Source organism: Cupressus sempervirens, chromosome 5, assembly GCF_028749045.1.
Source record: "Cupressus sempervirens isolate cs-2001-9-10 chromosome 5, ASM2874904v1, whole genome shotgun sequence".
Lineage (NCBI taxonomy): Eukaryota > Viridiplantae > Streptophyta > Pinopsida > Cupressales > Cupressaceae > Cupressus > Cupressus sempervirens.
The window spans coordinates 959073830-959086701 of NC_143122.1; positions in this window are offsets into that span (position 1 = coordinate 959073830).

Here is a 12872-nt window from a genome sequence, read left to right on the forward strand (position 1 = left end):
CTCCTATAATGGCCTTGTTCTCAGGTAAATCCTTTGTGCATCATGCCTTGCTTGAAGGTCATCCATATCAATAGTTTCATGCATAGTGTGGTTAGAATTGAGGTTGAAAACCTCACTAATTAATTTAGGGAAAACCCTAAAGAGATTCACTCCAGCATGGTTCTTTACCCACCTTGTAATCAGATCATATTTCTTTGCCAAATCCATCAATAAATCACTATCAAAGAAAAATGTGGGGACTGTTAATTTACCAATGTCAAACTCACATACATTGCTCATAGGAGTGTCTAGTTTTCGCTCAAAAAACCATTTCTTAAACAACTCTAGACCCCCCATGGAAACTTGGACATCTCTTACCCAATTTTCTCTATCATAAAAACCTTTTGCTATAGCTACTCTCGAGTGTTTTGGAATGAGTTCCCTCCCCTTAGTTATTTCATGTACCGATAAGAGGAATTGTTCAAGAAAATTATCATGCACAGAATGTTTCAAATAATCCATTTGTCCGGTGAATTCTTTTTGGGGAGGCATTTTGAATAAAACCCTAGAAATTTTGTAACAGCAGATAGTTGAATTTCTTAAAGAGTCATAGAGTACTTACCCACTAGAATTTGCACTTCTACACTGTGTGATTTCTTCTGCAATTTTAATGGATCGCTAGCCAAAAAAATTTGTGCCCTAGCTTTGAGAATTTTGTATGCCTTGATGTTCTTTTTTCACTCTGGTGATTCATTAATGGTGAGATCATGAATTCTTTTCATACATTGAAATCGCACGAATGAAATTTGAATCATATTTAGTCTCAATAACCGTTACCTCCAAATTGCAACCAAATTTGAATCCTATCAGTAGATTTTCACTAGATTGGATGGCTTTGATTTAAAAGCCAACAAGCTTCATGAATTTAAAAACAAGGTCATGTGTCGCAATACCACTTGCTCACATTTCTTAAATTTCTTGCACCTTAGAATTGCATGGAAGCGTCACTTGTTGATCAAGACAAGATCAACGATCAGATCAATTCACATTTGAACAAAATCTAGTCGTCTATTCTGACCAATAGGAAACCTTTATATGAGTTTGTTCCTTCTAACAACTTCCATGCCAATGGGTCCCATATCTTCTTTTGAGCGAGCAAGTTCTTGATGTTACTCTTTCCACGTGTCAAGTTGGCACATTCCCTCTTTTCTTATCTGATGAGCATCTTCAAATTGTGGGCTTGCATTGGCCTTTGATCTTTTTCAGATCAACGGTTATAGAATCAGGAATTTTAGATACCATGTTGGCTGCAATGATGAATAAAATATATCCATCCATTCTGACTCATCTGACATTTTCCATGGAAGACATCTCATCATCATCTTTGAGAACGATGGGCCCATCTTGTCAGACTATGCCACTTGTCCCATTTTCGCTTCCCCACATTATTTAATTCATGAGCATCTCCTTCTTGTGGGAAAGCACTAGCCCTTGATTCAAATGAAATCAATGGTTGATGCTTCTTGGTGATAAAGACATATCTCTATTAGTAACTCAACCAATGATATCTCAAGAAATCTAGAATATGCATGAAAAGTACTGAAGAACTTGCAAAAGTTCTGATTAGCTCTGATAACCATGAACCTTTTTCAACGCACTGAGGCTGAAATTTCAATAGGGGCTATGTGTCAAAAAAGCTCTTGCCCACAATATTTAAAGACCTCGCAGCTCCATATTGCAAGCAAGCCTCAACCCTTGATCTTAAAAGGATCTAAGATGCTTGAAAGATATCGCAACTTGGACCTTTTTTTTAAATAAAATAATGAAATTTAGGAAAACTTTATAAATTTTATCAAAAGATTAATAAAGACATCTTTGCATAGATAAATCTTTAGGATAAAAAAGTCCCACCAAAATTTATTTGAAACAATACTTTCTAAAGTTCTCAAAGGCTAGGGCCAAACAAGGCAAGGCACAAGGTTATTTGGTGAATATTTTACCTAGGGTTTTTTGAACAAATTTCAAATTACTTGGAGTGCACATTTAGGGCTTTTCACTACTAAATACAAAAAAATAAGGGTGGTGAAAAACTAGGCCAACACACTCCATGGCTTGGTCAACATTAATAATATGAGCTTGTTATAAACTGAATCACTTGGTTGACACTCCTTGGCTTAGTCAATAGTAGATTTACATTACTAATACTTGAAGCTCAATAGACACTAGAGACCATGGTTGATAATTAAAACTATGAAGCTCAATTTGCACTATTACTAATCAATTTGGTTGATACTAGTTGATCTAAACTATATTTTGATTCTGAAACTGGGTAGCAACTATAGAATTCGGTAGTAACTAAATTATTTGGCAATAACTAAATTACTTGGCTGACACTGCCAAGTATAAGATAAGCTTGGTAGCAACTTGGATAATTGACTAAGTACTAATAAAAAAACTTTTACCTTAATGTCAACAATCTCCCCCTTTGGCATTAGTGAAAAAAGTACTTATCAATTCAAAACAATCTAAAATTGAATGCTCAGGATTTTAAAAAAAAAAACATTCTTATCTTTCTTGTGTTTGCAACTCGATAACCATACTTTGTTTTTGAGATTTTTTAAAATTTCTCTTTTAAGAGATGTTTTTTTGATAATCTATACATGTATTATGATACTCTCCCATTCATATACTTCTCTTATACATATTGTTCCAAAACTCTTTAAACCTACAACTTCTCCTTTCTATACTATCTTCTCCCCTTTTATATAATATACATACATATATCTTCTTCTTCTCCCCATTTTTGACATAAATGCCAAAGGTGTGTTCTACATGTTAATACCAAAACATGACAAGAATTTAGAGTGTATGTTTAAAATCAATGCTAATGTCTTGTCCCAATTCTCCTATATTACCTTGCTTGCATGCAGTGCAATTTGAACTTCTTTTGATAATTCCATCATATGGTCAGGTACAGAGAAGTTATTGTCATGGATTGATGCCTTTGCATGTGAAATGTGTTTTTGCAATGAATTCATGTTCAATAGAATAATGGCTTTGATATCTATCAGTGTGGACCTAAATCCTAGCTTCTTTCTTTAGTAGTTCTTCTTGCAAATTTGTCAGATATTTGATCTTTGTGTACTGAGCATAATTGTAGCTCGGGTCAAATGACAACTGGTGTACACTTGCCTCCAAATCTTCATCTATCTTTGACAAATTTTCTTTAATTTCTTGTGTGAAGATAGATGTATCACATAACTTATTGAATAAAGAAATGAAATAAGAATAGTAGATAAATCTACTTGTTGTATAGCAAATTTTTTGAGGTACTTGTTCCAATACTCTATTTTCAAATTTCTTTTCATCTCTTTGTAGAAACTTTTCTTGTCCATTTAGTTCTTCATTCAATTTTTGGACAACTTTTTCTAATTGATTCAAAATAGGTTGTGTGATATCAACCTCAATGCTTAGTGCATCTAGAAGTATACTCTTTGTATCTTCAAGCACTTATGTCTCCTTCTTCTTCTGATCTCTAAGCCTTTTTTGTTTAGCTCTCTTTTGCAACAATTCACCAAGGGTGTTCATTTGATCAAGAATAAGAGTAGAGATATCCCAATTTGGAATAACTATATCCTTATCTAGATCAATTTCATTTTCTTTACCCTTTCCCTTTACTGATACTTTAGTACTTGGTTGAGACTTGATCTCAACTATCACTGTACTACTTGAATGTGGAACTAAAATAGTAGTAGAAATAGAAGGACTAGCAACAAAAGTAGATATATCACTCATAGTAGAAATACCTTGTTGCATTATCAAATCTAATGAAGATGGATGCAACTTAGTAGATGAAGTTTTGGTCACTTTGGTCAATGCAGTAGATAGCTTAACATGTGCAAATATTGGTTAGATGTTTGGAATTTTAGTGGTTACCACAACCAACTTAGAAGAATATTTCTTTGAGCTTCATGGTACTGAAGCTTTTCTCAAAGAGTGAGGAAATAAGGTCATTACTATTACTACAATCTTTTCAAAGTTAGTTTCCTCAATACTCTAAATCTCTAGAAGATTCTTTGCATTAGCTTCATGTTCTCCATAATCTTCATCATCATCATCATTCTTGTCATCCACATTGACATGAAATTTAGTCAAATGATGTAACTTGTAGATGTTATTCCATGTGGTAGTAGTAGATTTTAGTATAGATTTTATGTCTTTCATTAGTGTAAGACATGTGTTGAACTTGAATTAGGATTCAAGTTCAATACATGTCTTGTGCTAATGAAAGACATAGAATCTGTGGTAAAATCTGCCACTACCGCATGGAAGAAAATTTACAAACTACATTAATCGAGTGACTTTGTTGTTCATGTTAGTGACAAAGATGATGAAGATGACAAGGAAGATGATGAAAATGATGATGAAGAAGATGTCAAAATAGAAGATGTAAATTTGGATGACAGAGAAGAAGAATAGGAAGCTACTGAGGAAGATCTCCCTAAGATTTAGAATATTGAGGAAACTGACCCAAAAAAGATTGCAGCAGTAGTGATGGCCTCATTTCCTCACTCTACAAGAAAAGCTTTAATGACATAAAGCTCTGAGAAAGCTTCATCCAAGCTGGTTGTGGCAACCATTGCAACACCATGCAACCATCCAATATTTACACCTATTTAGCTTAGTACTACATTGACTGAAATGACCAACTCTTCACCATGTAGCATGTGCCTCCATCATCATCATCTTTGACAATACAAAAATAAGGTATTTCTATTGTCAATTCCATATATACTTTTTTTGCTAGCCCCTCAATTTCTTCTATTGTTTCTATTCTACATTTAGCTAGTACAAGGATAGTTGAGAACAAGTCTCAACCAAGTACTAAAGTTTCAAATAAGGATAAGGATAAAGAAGAAAATTTTGATCTAGATGAGGATATAGTTATCCTGAATTGGGATATCTCTACTCTAAATCTTGATCAAATGAAAATCATGGATGAATTATTACAAAAGAGAGCTAAGAAACATATGCTTAGAGATCAAAAAAAGAAGGAAACCCAAGTGCTTGAAGATGTAAAGAACATACTTGTAGATGCACTAAGTATTGAGGTTGATAGTACAAAACCTATTTTGAATCACTTAATAGAAGTCATCCATAAATCCAATGAAGATATAAATAAACAAGATAAGTTAATACAAAGAGCAAAAAAGAAATTTGAAAACAAGGTATTGGAACAACTAGCACAGAAAATTACTATACACCAAGTAGAATTGTCTACTATTCTCAGTTCATTGGAAACATCTACAAATAATGTAACTTCATTATTTAGTAAGGTGTGTGATGCATATATCTTCACCCAAGGAATCTGGGAAAATTTGTCAAAGATAGATGAAGACTTGAAGGCAAGTGTACACCAGTTGTCACTTGACCCAAGCTATAGTTCTACTTAGTATTCAAATATCAGATTTCTAACAAATTTGCAAGTAGAATTATTAAGGGAAGAAACCAGAATCAAGGCCACACTTGTAGACATCCAAGGCATGATTCTACCAAACATGGATGCATTGTAGAAACACATTGCACATGCCAAGACACTCATCCATGATAATAACTTCCCCATAGCCAATCACATGATAGAGTTATCAATAGAAGTGTAGATTACATTACATGTAAGAAAGGTATTACAAGAAAATTGGGACAAGACAATGCCATTTATTTTGAAGGTGCATTCTGAATTATTGTCACATTTTGGTATTAACATGTAGTAAACACCTTTGGCATTTATGTCAAAAAGGGGGAGAAGTAATATAGAAAGGAGAAGATGTATATATGAAGAGTATTGGGGACAAGTATGATATAACATGAATGTATACAAGAGAAGTATATGTAGGGGGAGAAGCATAGTATTATACAAATACATGTACATATAATATGAAAACATCTTTTATAAAAGAAACTTTGAAAAATCTCAAAAATAGAGTATGTTACCAAGTTGCATTCATAGGAAGGAAATAAGAGAATGTTTTTTCTAAGCATTCAATTTTGGATTGATAAGTTTTTTTTTCACTAATGCCAAAGGAGGATATTGTTGACATTAATGTCAAAGTTTTTTAGTTAGTGACTCATACTTATTCAATTAGTTAAGCTGCTACCAAGCTTATCTCTTAGTTTGCAGTGTTAACCAAGCACTACTGAATAATATAGTTACTGCCAAGTAATATAGTTACTACCAAGTTCTATAGTTGCTACCAAGTTATAAAATTATTATACAGTTCACAGTAAGCAATATATACTGAGTTGATTAGTGATAGTGATAACCGAGCTGCATAGTATTAATTGAGTTGCATAGTGTCAACCATGATCTCGAGTATGTGTCGAGCTTGTAGTATTAGTGATGAGAATCTAGTTTACACTGAGCCAAGGAGTGTCAACCAAGTGATTTAGTTTATATCAAGCTCGTAGTGTTAGTGTTGAATGAGCCACGGAGTATCAACCAAGTGATTTAGTTTATATGATGAGTTTCATAGTGTTCACTATGTCACATAGTGCTGACAGAGTTCAAGCTACTTGCAAGTGATAAATATGAGCCTAGATTCTACATCTTCCAAGTGCATGATGATGTCAAGTATTGACAATGGTTTCCAAGTATCAGAATATCACTGAGTTTGCCTTCTAAACTTGAGTTATGGCAGTTGGGAAAACTTTGTGAATTATGGTGAAATTGGTATTGTAGCCAACTTTGATGAATTATGTTTTGGATTGGTATATATGTAATAAATTGTGTCATATCAAAAGAAGAATGAAAAGGAAGCATGAAGTAAGTATGACAAGAAGAAGTGAAAATTAAGAAGGGTACAAGTAGTATAAGGGACAACAAAGGTTTATCTATCACATCAAGGTGATCATTACATTTCAAAGGAATCTCAACTAGCAAATCAGAGTTGTAGAGCAGAGATCAGCCACTGGTTCATCCTCATAGATGTATCAGTCAAATCCTTTAACAAGGTAGACTTAATAGTCTTTGGCAGATCTCTTAACTGAGTGCATACTTCATTGTGTGTTTTGTAAATTCTTCCACAAGGTGGACCTAGCAGTCCTTACTGCTCCTAACGAGGCAGATCATTAGAAGTAATCAATTGTAAGTCTTAACTGACCAACCTTATATTGCAGTACTAAAGCTTGTGGGTATCATCCTCACCCCAGTTTTACTTTCTTTTTGGAAGGTTTCTGGGTCACCATATCTTCTATCAAAATGTTATGAATGTTTTACTACTTTCATTCTTTCATGCATGTAATTGGATCATAGCATTATATGAAAGATTAATTGGTGAAATAAGTTAAAGTTTTATTGGTTACTGATTCACCCCTCCCCTCTCAATAACCTTATCTATCTAATATTTCCAACAATATTAAAAGTAACATTAAAATACAAAAATAGAAAATAATAAATATTTAATCTATATATTATCAATAAAAAAATATTTAATATAATATTCTAAATAATTAATAAATAATAAAATTTAAATGAGTAAATAAAGAAATAAAACTAAATACAAGAGACAACATTGTAGAAAGTATGTTAACTTTCTAAATACAATTTAATAACAAATAATAATAAACACACATAAGTAAGTAGATAAATAATATAACATAGAATAATATAAATTAACTAAATCTAATGAGAAATTTAGAGATGCTTAACAAATAGAAATGACTCCTTAAAATTAAGATATAAAAGGGAGGAGAGTTTATTTTAGAGAGAAGAGAAGATAGTAGTTCAAAAAAGAAAGATGGAAGAGGAAAGTAATATAAAGAAAACAAGGAAGTAACTTTTTGAAAAAAGGTATTAATGGTATTGAAAGGATGTGAACCTTCAAAAGGGTCATAATTATGAATAGTTATGACTCTTCAAAAATATTGTGATTATAAATTATTTGGACTTTTTCAAAGGATTTTTGTTATGAAGTATGATGACTTTTCGAAAGGATTATAACTATGAATTATTATGACATTTCAAAGGTTTGTATTATGAAAGGTTGTGAATCTTGGTAAAGAAGGAAAAAAAAACTATACTTTATCCTTTCCTTATAATTAGAAAATGAAGAATTTAAAAAAGAAAATATAGATTTGAGATAATCTAGAAGGAAAAATTCATTGAAGGGTTGACTAAGGATAGAGCCACGTGGACCAAGAAAAGAAGAAGATAAAAAGGTATTTTTGTGGATTATATTTATTTAATTATGTTTATGATTTTATTTATATTAATGAATCATACTTGTGGATAATATTGTGTTAGCTCATGGGGTTAACACCATGGAGATTTATGAGACTCAAAGCATGGGGTATACAAGATATAAAGATCTTCATCTAACCACCATGGCCAGGAATCAATGGATAATCTCCAAGTGCTGAAATATTTTGATGATGTCAATATATGCATATGTGATTGGCCTTTGTTAAATGATGTCTCATCCAAGAAGAATCTTAAGGGGTGCACTCTCAGGAAGATGGTAAGGTAGCTATGAGCTACAAAGCCTAATCTAGAGATGTCCTTCAGATTGGGCTTAAATTAGAGGGTAGAATAATATAGTTAGCTTTCTTTATTTTTATGATTATGGCTATTATTTTGAAGGTATTACTTGTCCTAAACTATCCCTAGTAGTGGGACATTATTGTGGTATCAGAGCATGATCTTGTCATCTTGTAGGGTTAAAGTGGATCTTTAAAAAAATAAAAATAAAAAACTAATGTAGAAAGTTAATGAAAATTAGAAAGGATTAAAATATATCCATGATAGCAACCTAAGAAATTGGATTAAAAGAAATATATATTTCAACTCAACAGAAGAAATTATCTAATTACTTGAGGATAAGCAATTTGAGGAAGGATGGACTATCATATTTACATTTTAAGATAGAATTTTAATAATAATAACTAGATAATACAATTTTATTAAATAAATAATGATACTAAAGTTATATTAAACTTAATACTAAAATAGAAAAATAGAAAATAATAATTATTTAATCTATATTATCAATGAAATAATATTTAGTATATGCAAGAGCCTACAACACAACGGACAACGGTAACTTGTGATCCTCTCATGTGGGAGCTCTTGGGTTCGAATTCACTTAACACATAGAAATATTTAATTATAATAAATATTAATAATTAATTGAGAATTCAGCAGTTTACCAATCAATAAAAAAATAGTATGTTATTTTAAATAATTAATAAATAATAAAGTTTCAATGAGTAAATAAAGAAATAAAATAAAATACAATTGACAATATTTCAGAAAGTATGTTAACTTTCTAAATAGAATTTAAAAAATAATAATAATAAATACAAATAAGTAAGCAAATAAATAAAATAACATAGAATAATATAAATTAATTAAATCTAATGAAAAGTGAAGAGATTCTTAAAACAAATAGACATGACTTGTTAAAATTAAGATTAAAAAAGGAGGAGAGTTTATTTTAGAGAGAGGAAAAAAGAAGAGGAGAATGTAGGAGTTCAAATTTAGAAAAAATGGAAGAGGAAAGTAATGTGAAGAAAATAAGGAAGTGACTTTTTGAAAAGCTATCAATGATATTGAAAGGATGTGAACTTTCGAAAGGGTCATAATCATGAATAATCGTGACTCTTCAAAAATATTATGATTATAAAGTATTGGGAATTTTCTAAAGGATTTTATTGATGTTTAACTTTTTGAAAGGATTATAATAATGAAGTGTTGTAACTTTTCAAAAGATTTGTATTACAAAAGGTTGTGACTCTTGAAAAAGGAAGAAATAAAAGAGTATATTTTATCCTTTCCTTATAATTATAAAAGGAATACTTTTAGAAAGTAAATATAGAGTTGAGATAATCTAGAAGGAATATTTCATTAAAGGACCAACTAAGGATAGAGCCACATGGACCAAGGAAAGAAGAAGGTAAAAAAATATGTTTATGAATTATATTTATTTAATTATCATTATAAATTTATTTATATTAATGAATCATAGTTGTGGATAATATTGTGTTAGCTCATGGGATTAACACCATGGAGATGAATGAGACTCTAAGCATGGGGTATGCAAGATGTTAAGATCTCCATCTAACCACCATAGTCGATAATCAATGGATAATCTCCATGTGCCAAAATATTCTGATCATGTCAACATATGCATATGTGATTGGCCTAATTAGCATTAAATAGATGATGAATTTTTGAAGAAGAATCTTAAGGGGTGTACTTCTAGGAAGACAACAAGGTTGTTATGAGCTAGGAAGCTCAATCTAGAGACGTCCTTAAGATTGAGGTTAAATTAAAGGGTAGAATAATATAGTTATTTTATTATTGTTGTGATTCTAACCATTATTTTTTAGGTATTACTTATCCCAAACTAACCCTAATAGTGGGGACATTACACTCGAAGGACTTGTTATGCTAAAATTGATGAATATTTGCAAACTCAAGGTTTCCATTAAAGTCCTCATAATCCAAATTTGTATGTGAAGGAATTTGATGATGGTGGTACCATAATTGTTATGCTTTTATGTTGATGATCTTAGTATTATAGGATATAGAATGGATGAAATTAGTAATATAAAGTTAAACTTGCAAGATACATTTGAGATGACAGATCTTTTTTTTCTACACTATTTTCTTGGCATACAAGTATGGAGAAAGGATGGTGGTGTTTATCTCTCTCAAACAAAGTATGCTCTAGACTTGTTGAGAAAGTTCACAATGGAAGATTGTAATAGTGTGTCTACTCTAGTTTCTCTAGGATTAAAATCAAGCAAGGAGATGGAAGGTGAAGATGTTGATCCTACCTTATATAGGCAATTGGTTGGTAGTCTTGTGTATTTGACACACACTTACCCATATATTTCTTTTGTAGTTAGTGTGGTTTACATATTTTTGAGTTCCCCTAAGGTCCTACATTGGATAACAGCTAAAATAATACTAATATATGTGAAAGGGGCCTAGGATATCAGTGGTCAAGTTTGTAAGTGTTATGCTATGAATTACATTTTCTCTATTTTTTCATTATGGACTTATCATTTTAGCACTTTTCTTTTGTTCAAATATACCCAATATTAGTAGTCAAAATTAGGTTATCAACCAAATTATTTATTTTTTAAATTTAATATAAATTTTCCTATGAATATATGTATATTTTTAAATAAAAAGTAGCAATATTGATTCAATTTTCTAGAGAGGACAGCTTGAGGTAAAATATTTGGTAGGAAATTTTCAAAATTAGATGGAAAATAAAAGGACAAGCAAAAATAAGACTATATGGAAGTATTCATCTACAAATGAACAAAGATTACATGAAGAAAGAATGGAAAGATGTTATAGACGAAAAGTAGGTATACATCTTTACTTTTCTATCTAATATAACTTCTATAGTGTCCTTAGCATGCTACATTTATATATGTCAATCTTTTTTCCTCTCCCAATGTTTTACCTCTCACAATCTTCATCCCTCCTTTCCCATATGAGTTGATTATAGTATAATTGGATATATTCTTTTTAGTCTCCCTCATTAACGTCACTGCCCCACTACCCTCCCCAGAACCTCTAACCCTCCCCGCTGCCTCATTTAGAAGTTTTGACTTTGGGATGTAATTAGGACGTATTTCAAGGGGGTTATTCTCTCTCTCTCTCTCTCTCTCTCTCTCTCTCTCTCTCTCTCTCTCTCTCTCTCTCGCTCGCTCTCTCTCTCTCTCTCTCTCACTCTCTCTCTCTCTCTCTCTCTCTCTCTCTCTCTCTCTCTCTCTCTCTCTCTCTCTCTCTCTCTCTCTCTCTGCATTTATTTTCTACATATAATTTTACTTGAATAGGGAAATATATATTTTTTACTCTCTTTCTCTCTCCCCCTCACTCCCCCTTACCATTTCTTTTTTCTTTTATAATTTTTTTTAAGTAGTTTAATTATTATGAATCCACCCCATACACAACAAGAAAAATCCCAACAAAATTTAGATATTGGAGCAACCAAGGCCTAGGTTAAAACCATGGAAATTTGATAGAGGTCAAATCAAGCTTAGACTACAAATCCAATTAATATTAATCAGTGAAGCCCTCAAGCATTTTTTAATCATTAGAATGAGTACATAACTGACAAGCAAGATTCATCCCTATTCCCTACATTTAACTCTACATGGAAAAATTGAAAAAAATTGACCACAAAAGAAGCATAGATAGAGATTGTGTGTTTCAAATTCCATGGTATATTAAATTTTGAGCTCACATCAAGTAATGTAACTTAGATTCCTTTAAGAAGATGTGGACAAGCCTATGGAAGATAATGTAACCCAAATTCCTTTAAGAATTAACAAAAAAACACAATAGAAAAAATATGGAAGTTAAATTTTTCCCATTATTATTCCAATGACTATGGCATTACAAAGAAAGAAACCCTCATTTTAACTACATGAACCAAAAATTACCTTTTTTGACATTTTTCAGAAAACAATTTTTTGCCTTTTTGGAAATATTCAAAACCAATGCTATGAAGCCATATTTTCTCCTAAAATTCTTTAAAATCAGAATCATGATTTCAATGTCATATGAAATATAAATTTTCAAAAAAGAAAGTTTAAAAAAATTACTAAAAACTTATTTTGGAGTTTCAAATGAACTTTTTGGCTCTCCAAAACATGTCAAAATAGCCACTTGGGGAACTAAGCTTGATCTACAATCCAAATAATTTACCATAATGAAGTCATTTATCAAAAATAAACAAAAATGGACATTTGAATAAAAAGTAGTGGCCATCAAAAGTTACTGCACAAAGTTTTATGTATTCTTCAATCATAAAACTAAATATCCATAACCCATACAAGTTGTTTTCAAATTTAACTATCACAATTAACTATATTGA